Raw genomic sequence first — 21,839 nt, 5'->3', positions numbered from 1 at the left:
GAGCATGTGTAGAATCAACCCTCCTATGCTAGCGTGTAAAGAACTGTGAGGTAGAATGTAATGGGGTAGGTAGAGCTGGAGCAACTAGAATAGGTAAAGGAGCAAGAACATGAAGAGGAATACGATGCTCACACTCCTTCCCCAAAACACTCCCCTTGAGGAGAACCATCAGAGAATAAGAATGTGGACTTAAAGAAAATGACATCCATAGCGACAGACATATTGACTCCTTGACACTATATCATAGCAATAATATCCTATTTGGTTTTGAGCATACCCAAGAAAAATACTTTTATTTGACTTTAGGATCTAACTTAGCATGGTGGAATATGAACAAAATAGATACACTGAAAGACCTATAAAGGAAACTGAATTCATCTCCCCCATAAGGGAAAAGAAGACTATATGACACCTTGAACCCAAAGACATAAGAAGGTACACCATTGATCAAGAAGATAGTAAGTACAACATTACCCAAAAACTGAACTAGAACCAAAGCACACACCATAGGACTTCTTGTCACTTCCACAACATGCATGTTTTTCCTTTCTACTACTCCATTTTGTTGAGGTGTATATGCAAAACTACTATGATGAATCACCCCATGCACGCTCCAATTACTAAGATGTTATGTCATTTTCAAAATATTCCCTAACATTATTTAATCTAAAAACCTTAGCCCTAGCCTCATCCCAGCTTGTGTAATAACCATGTGATGAAACTCTCATTCTAAGGATGGCACATCATCACGAGATCGCATCAAATATATTTGGTGCAGCAATAATCCATTAACAGAATAGGGCTCGTAAAGGAATAAACTACAGCTAAAACACTACAATAGTTAAAGTAAAACAACATGGTTTGGGCAGATTTAATACAGTCAAGATAAGATTGGATTAAGGGATCTCCATGGCTCAAAACGAACAAGAGAGAAAAGAGAAGATAACACCCAAAAGCAAAAGGAAATAACTTGATTTTTATTCAAAAAAAAACTCCCCCCAATACAATGGTTTGGGCATCTTTTATACTGTCAAGATGAGATTGGATTACAACTTTTTTTTGGAACTTTGGCACCAAAACAACATAACAAAAATAGATATGCTATTCAAAAGGTAAACCCCAAAAGGTACAACAAGTCCTAGAATGGACACCGGTAGTTTCAAGTGTTCAGACGCTCCTCATGTTGATGATTGGCAGGTCAAAGGGTTAATAGGATTTGCATTGACAACAAGGGACCAGGTCAACATGTAGGTCATGTCACAAAGTGAGGGTGTGATCTAACGGTTAGGCTTTAATTGGTATTGCGGCCTATCATCTTGCAATCTCTTAGTTGGGGCTCTAGTTTATCTTGTGATTATGGATCTCACGACCTTTGGTGGTGCAGGGGTGAGCAAGGCTACAATACGGCAAGTAGCTATCCCGTGGGTTACAATTGGTAGGGGTTGCCACGAGTCGAGTTTTATTAGGCTCGAGCTTGGCTCGGCTCGGTTTCAATCGAGCTTCGAGTCGAGTTCAAGTCTAATTTACAGACTCATTTATTAATCGAGCTGAGTTCGAGCCTAATAAAACACAGCTTGTAAGGCTCATGATAGAAAATAATATATTTATATATATAATATTATAGATATAATATTTTTTATATATAATAATAACTAATTATTATAATTCTTATTTTTTAAATATCAAATAAAAAAATATTTTTATATATAATTATTTTATTTTTATAAAACATTTTTCTCAAGTCAAGCTTGAGATTACGAGCTTTTGACTCGAGTCAAACTCGAGCTCAAGCTCAAGCCTCCTACTACCTTGGCGAGCCAAGCTCGAATAGCTAGCTAGCTATTCAGCTCAACTCGACTCGAATCCACCTCCAATTTTATTTTCAATTTAATTTCAAGCTTACGAACTTTTGACTAGAGTCGAACTCGAGCTCGAGCTCAAGCCTCATACTACCTTGGCGAGTCGAGCTCGAATAGCTAGCTAGCTATTCGGCTCAACTCGACTCGAATCCATCTCTAATTTTATTTTCAATTTAATTTCGAGCTTACGAGCTTTTGACTAGAGTCGAACTCGAGCTCGAGCTCAAGCCTCATACTACCTTGGCGAGCCGAGCTCGAATTGCTAGCTAGTTATTCGGCTCGGCTCGGCTCGAATCCACCCCTAATTTTATTATTGCATATATAAACACTTGTATACATCAAAATTCATATAAAATAAAATTTTAAGACATTTCTAATTTTTTCCTATTTTGTTAATTTCATTTAAAGGTTTTTTTTCAATTTAAAAAAAATATACCTCTCATGGCTTGGCTCGACCCATGGCCCTTCTTGGCCCAAGGCTCGACCCACGGCATGGCACGAGGCCACGTGGACTCGGGTTGTGGGTCATGTCAGGTCAACCCCTCAAAGTATCCCAAGGGAAGGAAGCATGGCCCAACTCATCCTGCGGGCTGACACGACACAACCTGCCAAAAGCACAAGCCACCTACGGGTTATGCCAACCCCAACATTACCCAATTTACACCTCTAGACAAGGGTGACAAGAAATGGCGAACAAGAATTATTTTGTGGTGCCTGAAAAAGAAAAAGAATTATTTTGTGGCTTTGTCCAAAAAGACAACTCCCTGGATTGTGCTAAGTGGCTCTCCATGGAACAGGTGGAGGAGAAATTTCCTCATTGAATTGAGGAGTTTTTAATGAACCAAAAGCCTTCCAATGGGAAAGGACTGATCTGAATTGATAAGGGAAAGAGGGACATAGAGTTCCAATGTGCTAAGCATGGAGTTGAAACTAACCCAATCGCCCCCCTCCCCATTTTGGGTTTATTCATTTATTAGTCAGGACCTATGTGATGCACAAGCTTTATCTATAAGCAAAATTGAATATGGAGCCTTATGACATTTCCAATTAAATGGTGTTCATCTAAGTTAAATTCAAGTTTTTTTATTAATTTTTATTGGTTTATTATTATTTTTGTATTATTTTAGGTAAAATTCTAAAAGAACATCCTCTTATAACAATTCTATAAACCACTTTTGTGTTTTGAGAAAAAAGTGCAAATGCCTCATTTCCCTTGGCTTTTCAGTAACAAGACATTGAAGTTACCAAAATACCCTTATCATTGTTAGTGCATTATCATACATAATTTAAAGTGTCAACCTTACCTTTCACTAATTTATTTTGCAAGACAACTTTCAAAGAATCCTTACTCCTCTTGGACTAAGTAAGATAAAAAGGCTAAAGTGAAGTAAAATTAATGCATTACATCAACAATTTTTATTTGAAATGATGATAAAAGGAAGGTGTTTGCACGTTTTTTCAAAACAATAGGGGAAGTTTTTGCTAAGGTCAAAACATTGGGGAGTTTCATAGGATTGTTAGAAAACCCATGGAGGTTTTTATAATTTTCCTTATCTTTAAATGGAATTTAAATTGATTTTAAAATAATTAAACTATATTTAAAATTAATATTTTTATTAATTTTTTAAATTAGTAAAATTGAATTTATTTAAGAATATTAAGTTTTTACTGAATTTAAAATCCTTATGAAATCTAATTAACTATATAAGTTTTTATTTTTCAATGGAAATAAAGTTGATTTTAAATTAATAAAATTCAATTATAAATTAATAATTATTCGATAATTTTGTGTCATTTTTATATTAATTTTAAATTGATATTAGTTCTTAATTTATCTTATTCCTTTTATTAATTAAATCATTTTTATTATATTAATAAAAATATTTTATCAGTAACAATAATTAATAATTATTTTATTTTATTTAAGTAAATTACTAAATTATTTTTATTATGGTCAATTAATTTTTATTATTTTCAAGTGGAATATAAATAGATTAGAATTTTAAATATAAGTGGATTATAACTACATTTTAATGTTTTATTTTTCAATGGAACTAAAGTTGATTTTAAATTAATAAAATTCAACTATAAAACTAATAATTGTTTGACAATTTTGTGCCATTTTTATATTAATTTTAAATTGATATTAGTTCTTACTTTATCTTATTCCTTTTATTAATTAAATCATTTTTATTATATTAATAAAAATATTTTTATCAGTAACACTAATTAATAATTATTTTATTTTATTTAAGTAACTTACTAAATTATTTTTATTATGGTTAATTAATTTTTATTATTTTCAAATGGAATATAAATGGATTATAATTTTAAATAGAAGTGGTTATAGTTATATATATATAAAGTTAATGAAATTTATGCAATTTACCAAAAAATTTATTTTATGCAATTTAATGGAGTGATGGAGATGAGAGAGAATTAGTGGCATCAATTATAAAAGGAGAGAGTTAATGGCATAATTAATGAGAGAATATTAAAAGAGTTAATGAGAGAGAGAGAGAGAATAGTGTATTAATTAGTGTTAAAAGTCTTAAAGGTGATTGGTCACTTCAGTTATGTTGTTCAATTTTAAAATTAGAAAATAAAAAAAAATAAAAAAAAACAGAAAAAAAGATAGGTACCTTTGAGAAGAAATCAGAAAAAAGATAAATAACTTTGAAAATAAACCACAAAGCAAGAAAGTGTTAACTTGGCACATTCCATTTTAATATAAAAAAATAAATTGGAGATTTTGGAGGAGAGCATGGATTTCCTGCAAGCAAAAATCTATGTACATATAGCATCTGGTCGCGTATTGGGAATATCTCCCATACATGTATGTCCCAATGGTTGGCTTCCCGTGCTTTCAGAGTGTGTACAGAACTTCTGCTGATAGGGAATCCTGTCGCAAAGAAGGGTGGAGTCTTGGATTGTTGAATGTTGAATGACTAGTACCTATAGGTAAGTGGTTTGTAACCACCTCTCCTGCTTGTACTCCTTTCTTGAACATTCTAATGAAAGCTTTGCCACCTATTGGTTGTGGATGTTGTGCCAACTTGGGGGTTTACCTTAAAAAAAAAATGGGTTCTCTATTATCCTGCGGATTGTAAATTGGCTAATTTAGTTCTCTGTTAATGTTCAGTTCATGTTCATTTTTGTTGAATCATATATAAAAGAAAAGAGGAAAAAAACTCTATTGATCGATGTTGGGATTAGTGGGTATATAGTATACCATTTGAATAACCGAATCAGACATTGTGTTAATATTTTGAAATTTACAGACACCATATGATATCAAACTCATCGACAGATACACGATAATGATGATACTGATATTTGGAACTTGATCTGTCTTAGATAACACTTTATACCTGTAGCCATCTAAGATAGGTTTAATGAATATAAAAGGGTCATTTATTAAGACACCCCCTATATTATACCATATTAACTAAAATACCCCCTATAGTTTTTCTTTTTTCTTTTTTCTTTTTTTGATAAAACGGGAAAATAACAAAAGGGCTATACAGCTCTGGGGGTAGCACTTCCCCACAAATCTAAGCACGAAATTAACGTTAAAGGTCTCGGAATCAACCCATTCAAAACAGAAACTTCATGAGCTTTGTTTGCTAACCAGTCTGCAGCTATATTTGCTTCATTGAAAGCATGTTGATATCCTTCCAAGCTATCTCATGGCCCTACAGTCTTCAATGATAGGCTTTAATCTCTACAGTGGTTTGGTTTTGTCATTGAGGTAGTTGATGACGAGATTTGAATCACCTTCAATAATGACGTACCTGTTTCTGAAATTGTTTGCTATATTGTGGGCCTCCCAAGCAGCCCAAACTTCAGTTAAGTTAACAGTGGTAAATCCGATTTTATAGGCTTTTAGGTCAAGAATATTTTCCAAATGGTCCCTTGCAACACAGCCTATAGAGCAGTGAGCATTTACACACGAAGCATCAAAATTTATTTTAATAGCATCTAAACATGGACTCGTCCATCTTACTGGGATCCAACTTTTTTCCTTTTTCTTCTTTTCCTTAGGAGCTGATTTAATCTCCCAAAATGAGCTGAGAGCTCTATCAAGAATGATAGAAGGAGGTAAGATTTTATTTTTTGAAAGTTTTCTCATTTCTATTTTCCAAATATGCCAAAGTAAAATTACAAATTTTTCCTTAATATCTGAATTTTGACAAATATTTGCATCATTATCATTCAACTTTTTCCACATCTCTTGAACTGAGAAAATTAATTCACTTGAACTTAAATGTACTTTGGGTAATCAACCAAATTTGTTTTGCATGGTTGCAATTGACAAAAATGTGGTTCAGATCTTCCTCACTTTCACCGCAAATACTACAAGACCCATCAATCTTCATTCCTCTACTAAGTAGGTTCATTTTCGATGGTAGTTCATTAAAGAGGAGGTACATAAAGGTCTTGTATTTGGGGGGGGTGGGGGGTGTTTAGATTCCATACTTTTGCAATCTCATTAGGTCCCCTAGGAGGAACACTATCTAAAGTACTTGCCTTTAAATAGGCAGTTTTAATTGAGAACTCCCCATCCTTATTTGGTCTCCATATTAATCTATCTTCTTTAGGAGCCGAAGAAATGAAAATTGTCCTTTTCTTTTCCCATACTTGGTGTGGAATCAAGCTCCTTATTACTTGTTCTTTCCACACCCTTCTTTCTATATCTATCACATCACTCACTTTCAAGTTTTCATTAGATATGGCTTCCCTAATCACACAACTTGTTGGGGTATCATCGGTCCAAACATCATTCCAAAAATTTATTTTTTCTCCATTGCCTGCTTCTCATTCCACCTTAACTAAGTAGAGGGACTTCCTCTCACTATTATAATTGTCTTTGATATTTATTGATGCCACCAATCACACTCTTAGGAATCATCATGCTAATTGATGAATTTATGAGATTGATTCTTCCAGACAAGGAGAGTTCTTCTTCTATCCCTTAAGCTTTTCATTACTTTTCTCCTTGAGGAATTCAAAGGTTATTGAATTTAGTATTAAAAACTTTAGTTCCCAAGTAAAGGTCATTATTCCTCTCTGCCGGAATTTTGATGACTCTTGATAAAACTTTTTTTATTCTATGATTACTAAGACATTATTAAGACACGCCTGCTAGTTTGCTCCCGTTTTACAAAATGCTTTGTCTGTCAAAACCGAAGTACTTAATGACATTTCTAGCCCTCAAATATGTTTGATCAATTAAATGAAAAGGAAGAACTAAAATACCAAGTTTGCCTATTATAAAAATCGGGCAACCAATAGTCTAGCAGCTGACAGCCTGACACATGATGGGTTGGTCCGGCCCAACCTAATGTGATCACTGATCATATATCTAAAAGACCCTTGCAAGATGATATACCAAGGTTTGGGTCTATCAGCTTCAACCTCTAGCAAGCGTTGCTTCCAGAGAAACTCCATTTACAAAAAGGTCAATCTCCTTCCATGAACTTAAAGGCTCTAAGAAAAATTCCTATAGAGTCAAGCAAATCTGCATTCCGGAGCAACTAAAAACAGCATCCCACGCACCATTTGCATCCCAACAAAATCACCATAAAATGATAAAATGCAGGATTTTTCAGATGCTCTGAAAATTATCTTGACAATTATACTAATTTTCAAAAATCCTTCTAACTCATCCCCCCACCACCACTTCTCTAGACTGAAGATGTGTAATTCATAATTCTAATTTCTCAATAGACTGAAAGATATTTTCTCCTTAAAGAACCTTCATTGGTTTGCGACTCTTTGGTTTTCCAAGTAGAATGGTGTGAATGCCTACGGCCATTTTGTTTATCCTAATTTTTTACTCCCCATTCCATTGTGTTTAGGGGATGAAAAAATAAACGATCTAAATAAGCTCTATCTTATTTTCTTCTATGCTTTCTCTGCACAGAAAAGTGATATATTTGTAGGGCAGTGCTTATTCTTTTATGGGGCTCCTGAGTTCTGATATCTTCCAATCTTGGCTCTGTTTTTGTAAACGGCCAATGGGAACAAGTTTTGTGTTGCCCCAATTGCAAGAATCAAGGAGACGAGTCTCAAAAAATGAAGGGCTTTCTATCTTCGTCATTCGGCCAATGGCTCTGTAACTCCACCGTGCTTTCATTTTAATTCAAATAAAAAATAAAATCCTCTGGTGATCCCAACCACCAAAATGACAATGGCCGTGATACCAGGGATTATACAACAAAAATCTAATTTTTGGATTATTAGGGATATTTTTATATAAAAAATTATAGACAATGCCCTGGTTAGATGACCGTTTTTAGACAGAAATATATGTTAATGTCAACAAATAGATAGAATTAGTAGCTGCAAACTATGAGTGTCTTAGTAATGAACAAACTATCGGGGATGTTTCGGTAAGTAAAACTAAAGAGGGTGCCTAAGTAAATGACCCTAAAAATATAATTTTGGATAGGCATTTATAGAGAAAACCCATAATGCAAAAACAAAAGAGATGACTCCGGAAGTTTTTTGACAAGTCAAAACCTCCATCAATTTCGATAAAAAAAAATACCATCCGATTGGTTGCCACTTTTATGGTGCCAATTGATTGTTTTTTTCTGGTATCATGTCCTTCCGGCGTCGTGTATTCAATCTTTTACCCAAATGGAGAGATGTTTCTCCCTGCATGACGGGACACGAGTGTAATCTTAGAAGTTAGCAACGCATCTGGGCAGCTCCAACCATGAGCGTTATCCATGATCAGATGGTATGATGGTATCAGCAGTGACATCTGAACCCGGGCCGCCATCATACATTAAACCCAGAATAATTAGCTGAACCAACTGGTTGAACCGTTTGATGCAAGTCAGCTGGTCAATTGCAAGTTTGCAACCATAATGTATGATCGTAAGGCTCAGTTTGAAAGTACAAATACATACAAAATAATATAAAATGTAATGTTTTATACTCTAAAATTTGTATTTGTACTCCCAAACTGAGGAAGGTCCAGTTTGGAGTACAAATACAAATATGTATAGTACAAATAAATACAAAATAATACAAAATACAAAATTTTACATTGTACATATTTGTATTTGTACTGCTTCCAGACTGAGCTTAAAGAAAAACTGACAACAAATTAAATAATACAATTATATACAAAATAACACAATACAAGGTTTTGCACTCTCAAATTTGTATTTGTATTCCTTCCAAACTGAGCCTATGTATTTTGTATGTATTTGCACTGTGCATATTTGTATTTGTACTCCTTCCAAACTGAGCCTAAAGTAAAACAGACAACAAATTAAATAGTATTATAAAATTTAAAAAAAAATGATAGAGGTCGCATATAATAACACGTTAAAATTTTGGATACACATTAAATGATTAAACAACACGTCGTCTTCATAGTCTGGACTCTATTGGCATCTAAATGACCGTATGGGCAACGGCAGTCTCCTAAGCCAATTTCCGACATGAAACCGGCAAAAGTAGCAATCTCAACGTATTTTGGGGTATAGGTACCTGGGAGAAATGGGATGGAACTCCTATTTCGTTCTCTCCCTTCCAGATGTAATTAAATCCCTGTGAGATTAAACTGGCCCAAAAAAATAACTTTAAAAAGAAAAAAAAAAGAACTCTAACTGTGGCTCTGCCCTAAACTGAAAAAAGCCAAGGTAGAATAAAGGGGAGAGACAAGGGAAGGAAGACCTAAACCTCAACTCAAACAATTTGCGTTCACAAAATTTTGCTGTCCACGTTAAACAGAGGAGCGGAAAAGGGCATTTACTCATAGGGTTGGGGAGAGACACATCATAATACTCGACTATAATAAATACCTCATCTATCAAATAAGAAGTATAACAAGTACCTCGTGAGAATGTGATGCACAAAAGTTGCTCATCAGTGTCTTTGAAAATTTGCCTCCAATCAATCAACTCTTCTGTCTCTAGTGCTTCCTTAACTGTTTGTAAAGTACTAGTTTGCAATAAAAGAATCACTAAAAATCTATCAAAATATAAAATAAAAGAATCACTAAAACATGAGGGCAGGTACTTCTCAAAATTCAAATATCAGGAAATATCCATATAGACAATGCTAAAACATAAGAAATTCAGAACTAAATGTTTAGTAATCTACTTCCTACAACATGCATCTTACGTCATTACATTAAGCAAAAAATTGGCAAACTACAATGCGAAAATTATCAAAAACAAAACATTCAGAGAAGAACAAAGTATATAGCTACTAAGTCATAACAAAAGGCAATATAGCTCCAAATTGTAACCAAGAAGCAACTGCAAGTTCCTGTAAGACCTACAAGAAGAGGCTAGCAGTACCTCCTTAACACTGCATTGCCAATCACCAATCCTTCCATTCATTTAGGAAGTCATTCCACATTGCGGCCATAATCAACTCCCGTTGTGAGAAAGCAATTTGTTCCTGGAAGGTTTGAGTCAACTCCACTTCAGGTTGATCGATCTCATATTCTTCTGCAGTCCTCCTCTGAAAGCTGGTAAATAACCAATCATTTCTTCCTTCTCGCCGGATGTGGTTATGTATAACACATGCAGCTATAACCAAATCCCTTTGAATACGAAATGCATATTGAGGGGCCAATTTCAGAATAGGAAACCGTTCCTTCAAAACATCAAAAGACTGCTGGATTGCATTTCTTAGTGACGAGTGTCGGTGATTAAATAACTCCATTGCATTTCTTGGTTGCTGATTAGCACCTTTAAATTCATAAAGGTGATACCTAACTCCTGGAAATGGTGCAATAAATCCAACTGTGTTCCTGTAACCCGCATCCACAAGGTAGTATTTACCTGTTAAAAATGATCTATTAATAAATAAGATGAAAATGAACTATACAAAATATGAATAAACATATAAAGAAAAGCAGAACCTTCAGGAATGTGGGGGAAATTCTGATCTGGATCATCAAGGACAGCTCTTAATACACGTGAGTCTGCAGCTGAACCTTCCCAACCAGGATAGACAAATATAAACTGCAGATCAAAAGTGCAAGCCACCAATACATTCTGCGACAGAACACCCTTCCTGTTACGAAATCGAGATTGATCTTTGGCAGGGATATGTGCAGGGATGTGCATAGCATCAATCACTCCAATACAATCCTGAGGACAAAGATGTAAAGTGAATATATGAACACGATAAATACAAACTGCTAAAGATACTTGTTATTGGAAACAAACCCTTTAAGTGTTTTCCTTCTAGAACAAAAAATAAAGAAAGAAAGAAATACCAACTGATAAAATAAGTTTACTATTGGAAACAAACCTTGAAGTAGGGATAGAATCTAGAATTGTTGAGGATTTCCGGTGGAGTTGTGGTCTGTGGTGGATGCAAAAATTCCCGTGACAGTGAGTTGATTGCTTTCAGTACATTGTTAAAATGCCGGCTGATGGTTTCACCAGAGTGTTGAAAGCGTTCCTGTATGACTCGATTACGCTCGTTGTGGCCAATGATGTTTAAAAATATGGCCAACTGTTCTTCTATCCTAACACCAGCGGTATCATGTAAAAGGTCTCTCCGTCGAAGAATGTCACACAACTTAAAAAAGACATGTTTATCCATCCGGAACATTTCACGACATCGATCATCATTATCATTTAAGACTTCATCCATAAATTCAGATCTGTTAAGGGATGAACTACGAGATGGCTGCTTACAAATATGATTATAATAGTAATAGCCAGCAGCTGCTGCAACTAATTCCATCTCATCCAGTTCTATGTCATTGTCATCCATATCAGCTTAATATATATCTGTACCAATAGAATCAACATATAAAACATGCAACACAGGGCACATTTTTAGACAATAAAAACTAGTCCCACTTGGTAGCATTCACTCACATGTAATATTTTTTTTCCATTGAAAAAAGGGCACAAGTTAATATCATTCATTCATAATATAAGCATCAGAGCACAACCATATAGTTAAACAAAAACAGTGTAGTGTTGGTGAAATCCAATATGGCCATATAGACCACAACATATAAATTCCAAAACTAAAAAGAAAACATAGTCCACTAAGCCCCTCACACAACAGAACCAGAAGGAGTGTTGCACTTCCCCTGCAGCCATGTCAATCGCTTCTCGCTTTTAAGAGATATAAATGTTTCCCTGGCATTGGGATTCTCAAATAGATCCAAGGCAACAAAGTAAAGGCGTTGATCAATGCCTTCCATATCATCCAATATTTTCACGCAATTGCTTATAGAGAAACGATCATCCTTCTTCATCATTGCAGCTGCCCTCAACCTTGAAGCTGCTGCTATCTCTAACATAGCATCTACTATAGCATCACCAGTTCCCTTACGATTTCTCTTGCGACGGCCCGAACTTGGTGGTGTTACAAACTGGCGCTTGTTGTGTCCATCTAACATGTTCACGTTCTCTTCTGAATGTGATGAAGCATCGTCTTGCAAAAATGCCAATGGTACACTAGGATCTACGGACATGCTTGTAGTCTCAGGGCATCGCCTCAAAACCCAGTCTACTCTTGATTTCAACTGTCTCGGTTCCAAAATGGAAAAGACACAGCCCATAATCATTCCAAATATAAATGACAACATCTCAATCCAATATAAACAAAGTCACAAAAATAGGGAGGCATGAAGCCCAATTGTTGTTCCATTCTCTATCAGAATAGCAATTCATAAATACAATACAAACAAATAGAAAAAGGAAAAAGGACAGAAAAATTCGTATGAGACCAATGTTCCAAATCCAAGCCACTCAGTGAAATATGCAAGTATAATAATTTCAAATTTCAAACTCATTGTGTACCAACTAGTGAACAGACAAAACATTGTTTTTTTATTTTCTGATTTTTAATAACAAGTATAGCTTTACGAGATTTTCAATTTGAATGATCATTTCTACCAATAACCATCTTTTAATTTCAAAATCCACCAATAAACAGAAATACAAAGATCAAGTATCATGTGAACATGGCACAATGGGCATTTGATAACACTAAAAGCACACAAATCTCAAAGCTTAGAAAAGAAACCTATAACACTCAAAACAGGTAGAAAAATCAGAACATTGACCAAAATGAATTCATTAAGAATTGAGAAAAAAGAAAAACTAAATAAGCAGAACACAGGACAGAGGTATCAAATAGCTCCTAGAAACATTTTCCATGGACCTTCTAAGCAGTTATTCTTTAAACAATTTGTAATGCAATAATTCTTTAAATGTAGACATAGTTTCAATGTTCATTATATGTAGTTCTCCACGGCAATCCTGTTCATAATCGGATGAACCATCTAGGTATTTCCATAAACAAGGCAGAAGATACTCCCCATTCTCCCTTTACATATAGATAAAAAAGCGTAAGGGAAATAAGAAAAAGGGCAATTTAACAATCCAAGTGAAGAAGCATTTAAAGACATGACGAACTCTTTTTTTTAAGGTAAGATGAACTTTAGAAAAAACATATACAAGTATAGCTCATACACAGTGAGAAGCTATACAACGAAGATATACCAATTCAGACAAGGCACTTTCAACTATTCCACTTAAATCTATACAATAAGAGTTTCATGGCTAAAATACACTTGGTGAGGGACAGTTCTAAAAGGTTTATCAAATTGAGCCAAGAATGAATTGGAACCACTCCCTTATGAAAAATCTTCTTCATTTGTTGGTAATTAAAATAAGAAAAATTTTAAAGGAAGTTACAAGAAGGTGCCCAAGCACCAGGGCCTCGAAAACCTTTGGTATACAAGCTTTTCCCCTCCCAAACCTTAAGCCATCAAAAGACCTTGCTGCCAAAACCCAAAACCATCACAAGAGGACAAGAATCAACCCCTACGCCTCGGCTAATGACATGACCCAATCAACAACTATTCACTACTCAACTCTCTGCACCAGATCTTTCCACATGCCCAAAAAGACTTCTTTTCTAGCTCCAAAAAAAAGTTTTTTCTTGCAAATTCTTCCCCTCCCAAAAAAAATAACCCCAACATTTTTTCTTTTCCAAATTCACTTTATTTTCTGACAACAAGCTGAACCAAGGAGAATCTAAATACAAGGTTCCAGGGGTGTCAAAATGAATGAATTGACCCCCACCCCCAAAGAACCTTTATTATATTATGCATAATTGCAAGAAAACCCTTATGGGGCTAGTAGATTACAAGAAAGGCCTTATAGGGATGAAAGAGAAAAAATAAAAGAATAGAATACGATACAGCAGGGACTATAAAAATAGAATACATCAATACTCTCCACATTCTCTTTCTTCTTCACTTGATCAACAATCACCTCATTTTCCTATTCTCCTTCCACGTCCTTTTCTTTGTCTTCATCCTCCAACCCCCAAAAGCTCACCCTCTCTTAAAATAACATCTTTTTGAGCATTAGAATTTAGTCCCAACTTCATCTTCCCCACCTCTTTCTTCAATAAATCCAAAACACTGCTTCTTCAAGCATAGCTCTGATTTCTATTTTTGACCTTCGCCCCCTTCCTCTTATAGACCCTCTTGAACTTACTACAAGGGCCAACTCCTAAAAGATCCTCCTTCAACCAATGGAAAAACATTGGTAACGTGAACTAACTGACCATTATTTAAACCTTAGGGTTTTTTCAAGTTCACCAAAGATCTATCACCTTTTCTAGTTCCTTCGATTAAATGAGCATCCTTTTTCCTCCCTAAATCCACCCTCAGTTTACCAATAAACACTTGGGTAACAGATATGGATCCAACATCTCTACATCACATGAACCTCCAAAATCCATGGAGTTCTCAGCTCCTTTTTCCCCATCCAGATCACCACATCCATTCCCTAACACAAGCATGTCAATCCCCATAGCCCATAACAGATTCAAAGACATCCTCCTGAAGAGAAGCATTCCCAAAATAGATCCTACTCTTCCTTGGATCAACAACACTGTCTTATTGAGTTTCAACCCCTGACATAACAATCTCAACTGTCATCAACTCATCAGAAATACAGGCTGATGAAGAATAGCTCTCCAAACCGTCCACCTTTGCTGATCCTCCTGAAATTGAACCCAGTCCCATCTCCACCTCCTTACTACTACTACCACTATGATACCACTTTCTTGTTTGGACAATGGCTCTTGATAAATGTTTGACTAGAGCTAATCTGGAGAGATATGGCATTCAGGTTCTGGACTCCCTCTTGTGTGCTGTGTGGTTCTCTTTCAGAAACTACAGATCACTTGTGCATTCACTGCCCGACTTCCACAATGGTGTGGGGACATTTCCTGAAGGCTCTGGGTATTAGTTGGGTTATGCCAAGATCAGTCAAGGAACTGCTGTATTGTTGGAGAGTGGAAGGTCTCAACAAGAAAGGAAAATTAGTATGGAAGACCATTCCTGCAGCTGTTTTGTGGTTTATTTGGGCTGAGAGAAATAATAGAATTTTCTGCAGTAGAGCTAAAAGCCCTAAAGAGTTAGTGCAGAGAGCTGTGGGCATGTTGATCTCTTGGGTGTCGATTACTGAGGAGTTTAGGCATCAGATTTGGCTCACTTGTTTTGTTCTCAGTCTTGGATGAGTCTGTAATCTGATCCACGCTCAGGCAGCTTTTTGGCCTGGGTTTTGTTGTAATGTTCTCCTTTTCTGTTTGAATAAATTTACCTTAATTTTTCCAAAAAAAAAGTCCTGGTATTGAAAATTTACCTCTTCTATTGCAGCTGAAACCAAGGGTGTGTTGACATGATTTACCTTTGATACCTGTAAAGCCCCATCATTTATAAAAGCTTTATTCCATTCATGTCCTTCAAAAATCAAAACCTCCTCAGAACACAAACAAACCTGGTAATAACCCATTCCCAATAATCAAAATCCCCCTTTCCCCTACTTGGAACAAGTATGCTCCAATGATCGTTTATGTTTATTCCTTTTCCCCCTTTATAGCCTTCACCTTGAACCATTGCTTATATTCATTGTCTTAACATACCTCTTTCCTTAAGGAGCCTCAACCTCTTAAAAGTGTAACTTGTTGGCATGTGACTCTAAATAATCATATGCCAGCCCAACTTTCATAAAATCAAATGGACCACAATCGTTTAAATCGATCCTCTCTTTGGGGGGGATTCCCATTTAAAATTTCTTTATTTCTTTCAACCAAACCACCTGTTCCATCCTTTCTTCATACTATCACATCATGAAATCTTGAAGCCTCTTCTTGAGACAAATGCCGTGTAGCTTCAACATAGGAAAATAGGACTCTCCCTAGATTAACTTCCACCAAACCTTTCATCTTCCACTTCTCAGAAGCACCCCAATTTGAGGTTATTAGCTAAAACTCTTCCTTCACTTCAATCCTCTTAAACTCACCCTCACTTTTGAACACCCCCCCCCGAGTCCCGAGACCCCCTATCAGAGAATTATTTTATCTAACACTCACCTGCCATTAGATTACTGTTATTAATCATGACAGAAATTGCTAATTATCAAAAAAAAATCATGACAGAAATTGTCTCCTTAGACCATAAATTTTTTAATGACAAAGCTAACCCTGATAGTCCGGTCAATGTTAAGATTTTACAGTCAGTGACACATCTCCCTGTACTTTATCCTCTGGTCCCAAAAAGAGAGAACAAAATCATTTCTATATCGCGCTTCTACTCTCTTTCGTCTCACAATCCAGTCTCATTTGCCCTGAAAAGCCACTTCTCTTTGTCATCTCTTCTTTTTGGTTGTGAAAACAAATAGAAATGCAATGTGCTGATCAAGGTGTTTTGTTGTGGTATCTGCCATTACCAATATCCACCAAATCAAGAACGACCTTGGCATGTCCAACTACTCCATGGTTTCTGCAACTTAGTCTGTTCATTTCATTAGGACATGATTCTAAAATTAAATTGTCTGTTGATGATGTCTTGGATTGTTATGGTGATAAATTTGAAGTCATGAAGTCATCAATGATTGCCAGGTGTTGCAGGGAATAGTTTCATTGCAAATTAAACATAAACAATATCGTAGCAAGAGGATTTGGTCTTATTTTAATGACACCTACCCAGATGGAAACCGGATTCAGTCGGTGCAAGGTCCATTCCAACAATCTTTATAGCCTTGCATTGGGAATATCTCCCCATGAAATAAAACACAAAAGTACGGAGATGTTCCCAATGCAAGGCTGTAAAGGCTGTTCGAACGGTGTTCGAATGGGTCTTGCACTGACTGAAGCCGATCTCACGCAGATAAGGTGAAAATACCAAATGAGTTGGCACCAGAACAAGCAGCCCCTCTACCCTGTGTTGTGTACTTGGGTTGATATAGTGCACAGCTAGTTGAACCATTTTGAGCAAAAAAGAGTGAATTGAGAGGAGGGACCCTGGGCCTCAGAGGGGTAGGACACATGGGTGGTGACTGTTCAGCTCCTCTGACAAGGAGAGCAGAGGCATTTGACCATCAGTGCCAATTTCTACCCCGTAAGTTCTGATGCTGATCCGATGCAAAAGACCACCGATAACCTTGACTGCATAATCAACACCCTCCTAGCCTTTCATCCTCTTGCATCTTACCTCTCTTGAAGGTTAACAAAAAGTTGATCCACTTAGTTTTTTTCTCCCTCTCAAGCGATAAATAAGAAAAAGGGAAGAAAAGAAAAAATATATATTTGGATTGGATTTTCATTGCATGCCTTCTTTGGATTACCGAAGTTTTGGATTCCTTCTATATTTGATAGGAGAGATTCTGTATTTGAAACAGGTTAACATAGCAATTTTTGTAAAAACTGTTAAACTTCTAATGGCAAATCTTTGACAGGGGATCACCGAAGATTTTGAAAAGTGAGGGTGAGTTTAAGAGAATTGAGGAAAAGTGAAGGGGAGTTTTATCGATCAAAAAAACCTGAGGGGAGTAGGGCAGAAGCTTACATTTTTATCTCCAGGTTACATTTCCCTAATTATTATTATTACATATCCCTAATTATTATTGATCCCTACAAGCACCTCCCAGTTCAGATCTATGAGGAACAGCAACAAAAAAGTTCCTCAATTTTCTCGTTATTGCACCAGAAATCCAGCCAAAAACAAGCTCTATTTACCACCACAATCTATGTTTTTTCCTTTTTGATGAGTTACTGACCACCCCATTCTTGAATTTGATGAAAGGATAGAAGAATCCCTCAAAACCCTTTCTTATCAATGACAGTAACTTTGTTGTTTAAAAACAGAATTTTAAGCAAAAGGACAGACAACAAAAAAAGCTGGCTGATTTAGACTCCTTGCCTAACAAAGAGCTTTGGCTAGGGTATTAACATATCTCTTTACCCTGCGGAAGCTCACAGTTAATTCTTCTCAATAATTGAATCCCTCTTAAAGCTTTCTTGCATTTCCATGGTCATTCGTTGCCTCCATTCAGCTACATAACCCCCACCTTGGAATCACCCTCAATCACCAAGTTGTTGAAGTTTAGAGTTTTACCCTGTTTGATCCCTTGAAAGACTCCCAAAAGCTCCACTCTTGTGGAGTTCTCATGCCCTATTGGCCTCACAGTTAATTCTTCTCAATAATTGAATCCCTCTTAAAGCTTTCTTGCATTTCCATGGTCATTCGTTGCCTCCATTCAGCTACATAACCCCCACCTTGGAATCACCCTCAATCACCAAGTTGTTGAAGTTTAGAGTTTTACCCTGTTTGATCCCTTGAAAGACTCCCAAAAGCTCCACTCTTGTGGAGTTCTCATGCCCTATTGGCCTCCAATACAAATGATGTTAGTTGACTATTATTTTTTGTTCTTTACTTTATATTGTGTCACAGGGTACAACTATATTTCCACCTTTATTTATTGTTTTAAGTTGTCCCCACCATAAATAATAAAAAGAGGGTGCCACCAGCCCTGATTTTCTTTGGTTCTCTAATCTCTCCCCTCTCTTCTCTTCTCCTCCATTTTATTCTTTGCTGTTTCTGGGTAGAAAACATGGTATCAGAGCAGACCTTTGGGAGATAGAAGCACTCAGATTGCAGATTCCCTCTCTTCTTTTACCCAGAATTCTGTTTTTTGGGCTGAAGGGAAGAAAACCTTGATCAGCCTGGTCAGACCATCAGTTTTTTTTTCTCTTTTTATTTCCTCCCTTGGTCATAACATCAAGGAGACTATTTGGTGACAGTTGGATGCTGTGACAGTAGTTTCTTGGGGTGTGTGCCTTCGTGTATGTGCTGTGAAGGGGTTGTACCACCCCTTCTTGAATAGGTAGAGGTAGTAATCTATTGCCTCATGTGGTGTGTGGGCTGAGGGTGATTGGAGACCAAGTTTCAGGGCTAGTATAGTTGTTGTGGTTGGTATTCCACCAGTTCTGGAGATTCAGCAATTTGGCTGATTTCTTTTGTGAGGTATAATCAGTTTCAGCAGCCCTTCTTGTGGTCCCACTGTTTGTTCAAATGGCAACTGATGAATGTCTCTTTCGGGGTTACATCTATCCAAGGAACAGCTAGTGTAGGGGTAGATAACATGAACTTTCCTATGCCAATCACCCCATTAAATTACTTGGAGTGGTCTATGGGTTTCAAATTCTATGTTACAGCCAGGGGTAAAGCTGGATACATCAATGGGAATGTGAAAAGGCCTATATGGCACTGCTGAACATAATAGGTGGGATCAGGAGAATAGTATGGTCATGTCCTAGCTTCTTGTAGATATGGAACCTGAGGTGAGGAAAAAATTTATGTGGGCTGACACAATTAATGAGATTTTTTTTTGATAAATTACACAGCTAATGAGATATTGGGAACAGGCAAAATCTACTTACTTTGAGCAGAAACATTATGCCAAGATCTGTCGGAGGCTTTCACCCCATCATTGACCCAGCTGGTCGAATCGTCACTTGGCCAGGATTCCAAGTCTGGTTTAATCAAGACCCGTCAGACGGTCAAAACCCGTTGACTTGGTCAAGAACCATTCGACCCGGTGATCAGATCGCAAGTTGCGCACTCAATGCATGCAAAACTTTCAGAGGCCATAACTTTGCACTCTGATGTTCGATTGGGGTGATTTGTTTTTTATTTTGGATAACTTTTCGAGATCTATGCATCCCTTGACCCTGATGTTTATATTTAAACATAAATTAAATATAAACTAATACATATAAAATATCTAAAACATACTTATACATTATTTATTGCTAAAATATTTATACACACATATATATATGCCTATTTATACATTTATATATATGTATATAAACATATATACTTAATACATATATGCGCTAACGTGCCACGGTCTTAACTGTTCAACCCAGCCAGTTGAACCAGTGACCCACGACCCAAAGGCAAAAACAGTTCAGCCTCCGGGTCGATTTTTAAAACATTGAATCTGTCAATTATAGGTTGAGTCCTCTACTTGTAAGCACGGAGATCGTAGTTTTTTTTATGATGAATAACTGATTACTTCATTGAATTTAAAGGAAAGTGTACAAGAGAAAGTGAGAGAGAGACAAGCTCTCTTATCTCTCCCCTTTAACTTTAGTTATAATTACAATTACATTTGTGCCCAAAATGTTTGAATTCTCCCAACCCCTTTGTGATCCATCTGAATTTTTTCTTCTCATTATTGTATTTCCACATCCTACTTTCCTCATCCAATAGCCAAGCCACTACTAGTTTGGAATCCCCTTCAATTATTAGCTTTCTAGCATTCATGGTTCTAGCCCTTTGCACCCCTTCCATAACTGCCATTACTTCCGCTATTAGTGAGTCTCCTTCACCTGCTGGGCCTGAGAATAATGCACACACTTTACCCTCTTCATCCCTGAATACACCTCCAATTCCTGACCTTCCTAGGTTTCCCATGCTACTACCGTCAAAGTTAAGCATTATAAATCATCTTTCAGGAGGGGTCCAGATAGGAATAATAGGCTGCTTATTGACATTTGAGCCTACCACTATCTTCCAGTTTCTAATGATACCATCAATGGATATATGTGAGAAGTTTCCTAAGGATTTCAGCCATTGAGCCACTCTAATCAGTATTGATTCAATCAAGGCCTCTTTTGTTCTCTCCTTTTCTCTAAAAATTCTTGCATTTCTTTCTTCCCACACTACCCAAGTTATTGCGCCCTAGCACTCTTCCACATGACGTTACCTATCTTCCTCGGCCATGGACAGGAAGTTGGATCAAAGAGACTTTTGATGTCAGCCGGAGGTGTCCACCTGCATTCAAATAAGGAAAAAAGCCATTCCCAAATACCAGCAACAAACAAACAAGTAATAAACAAATGAAAGCAAGTCTCACTATTAGCCTTACACAGAACACGGTAGTGTGGGGAAAGGCACCACTTTTTCCTCTTCCTTTGTAGCCAGTCAAAAGGATTTATTCTTTTGTGTACAACTTCCCAAAAAAAAGCCGCAATCCTAGGTGGGATAGGCTTGCACCATACCTCCTTAACAGAAAAAGATTGAGGAAGACTAAGGGGAGGTTAGGTTAACACTTTGAAGAAGGAATTACAGGAAAACAGACCCGAAGAGGAAGGTGTCCAAATTCTTTCATCAGACTTATCAGGATCAAGGAAAGTTCCTTCAAGGTTTTGGATTAAAGAGAGTACACTATCAATTTCTAAATCCCTTAATCCCCTTCTAAAGCCAAAGTTCCAATCGAAACCATTGATTGAGTTCGAAGGGACTAAGAAAGTTGAAATGGTCTCACTCTTGAAACATGATAAAGAATACAAAGAGGGGTATAAGTCTTTCAAAGGGGATTTCCCATACCAGATTTGATCCCGGAATTTGATTAAGTTGCCAGAATTGAGATCATACCTTCCAAGTTGAAGTTCTGGTAGCCCGTTGCAGTGATCCAGCATCCCATCCATTGTCCAATAGCTCGTGTATGCTCACCACCACCCTTGCCCATAGTTTATCTCGTTCTTTTGGCATTCTCCATAGCCACTTCCCTAGTAGAGATAAATTTCTTTTTTGGATATTTCCTATTCCAAGACCCCCGTACTTTTTATCTCTACTGACTATCTCCCATCACACCTTGTGATCTC

The sequence above is a fragment of the Nelumbo nucifera genome, chromosome 1 (genome assembly GCF_055504915.1).
Source record: "Nelumbo nucifera cultivar China Antique chromosome 1, China Antique-T2T, whole genome shotgun sequence".
Lineage (NCBI taxonomy): Eukaryota > Viridiplantae > Streptophyta > Magnoliopsida > Proteales > Nelumbonaceae > Nelumbo > Nelumbo nucifera.
Note: the sequence above shows the minus strand (reverse complement) of the source record.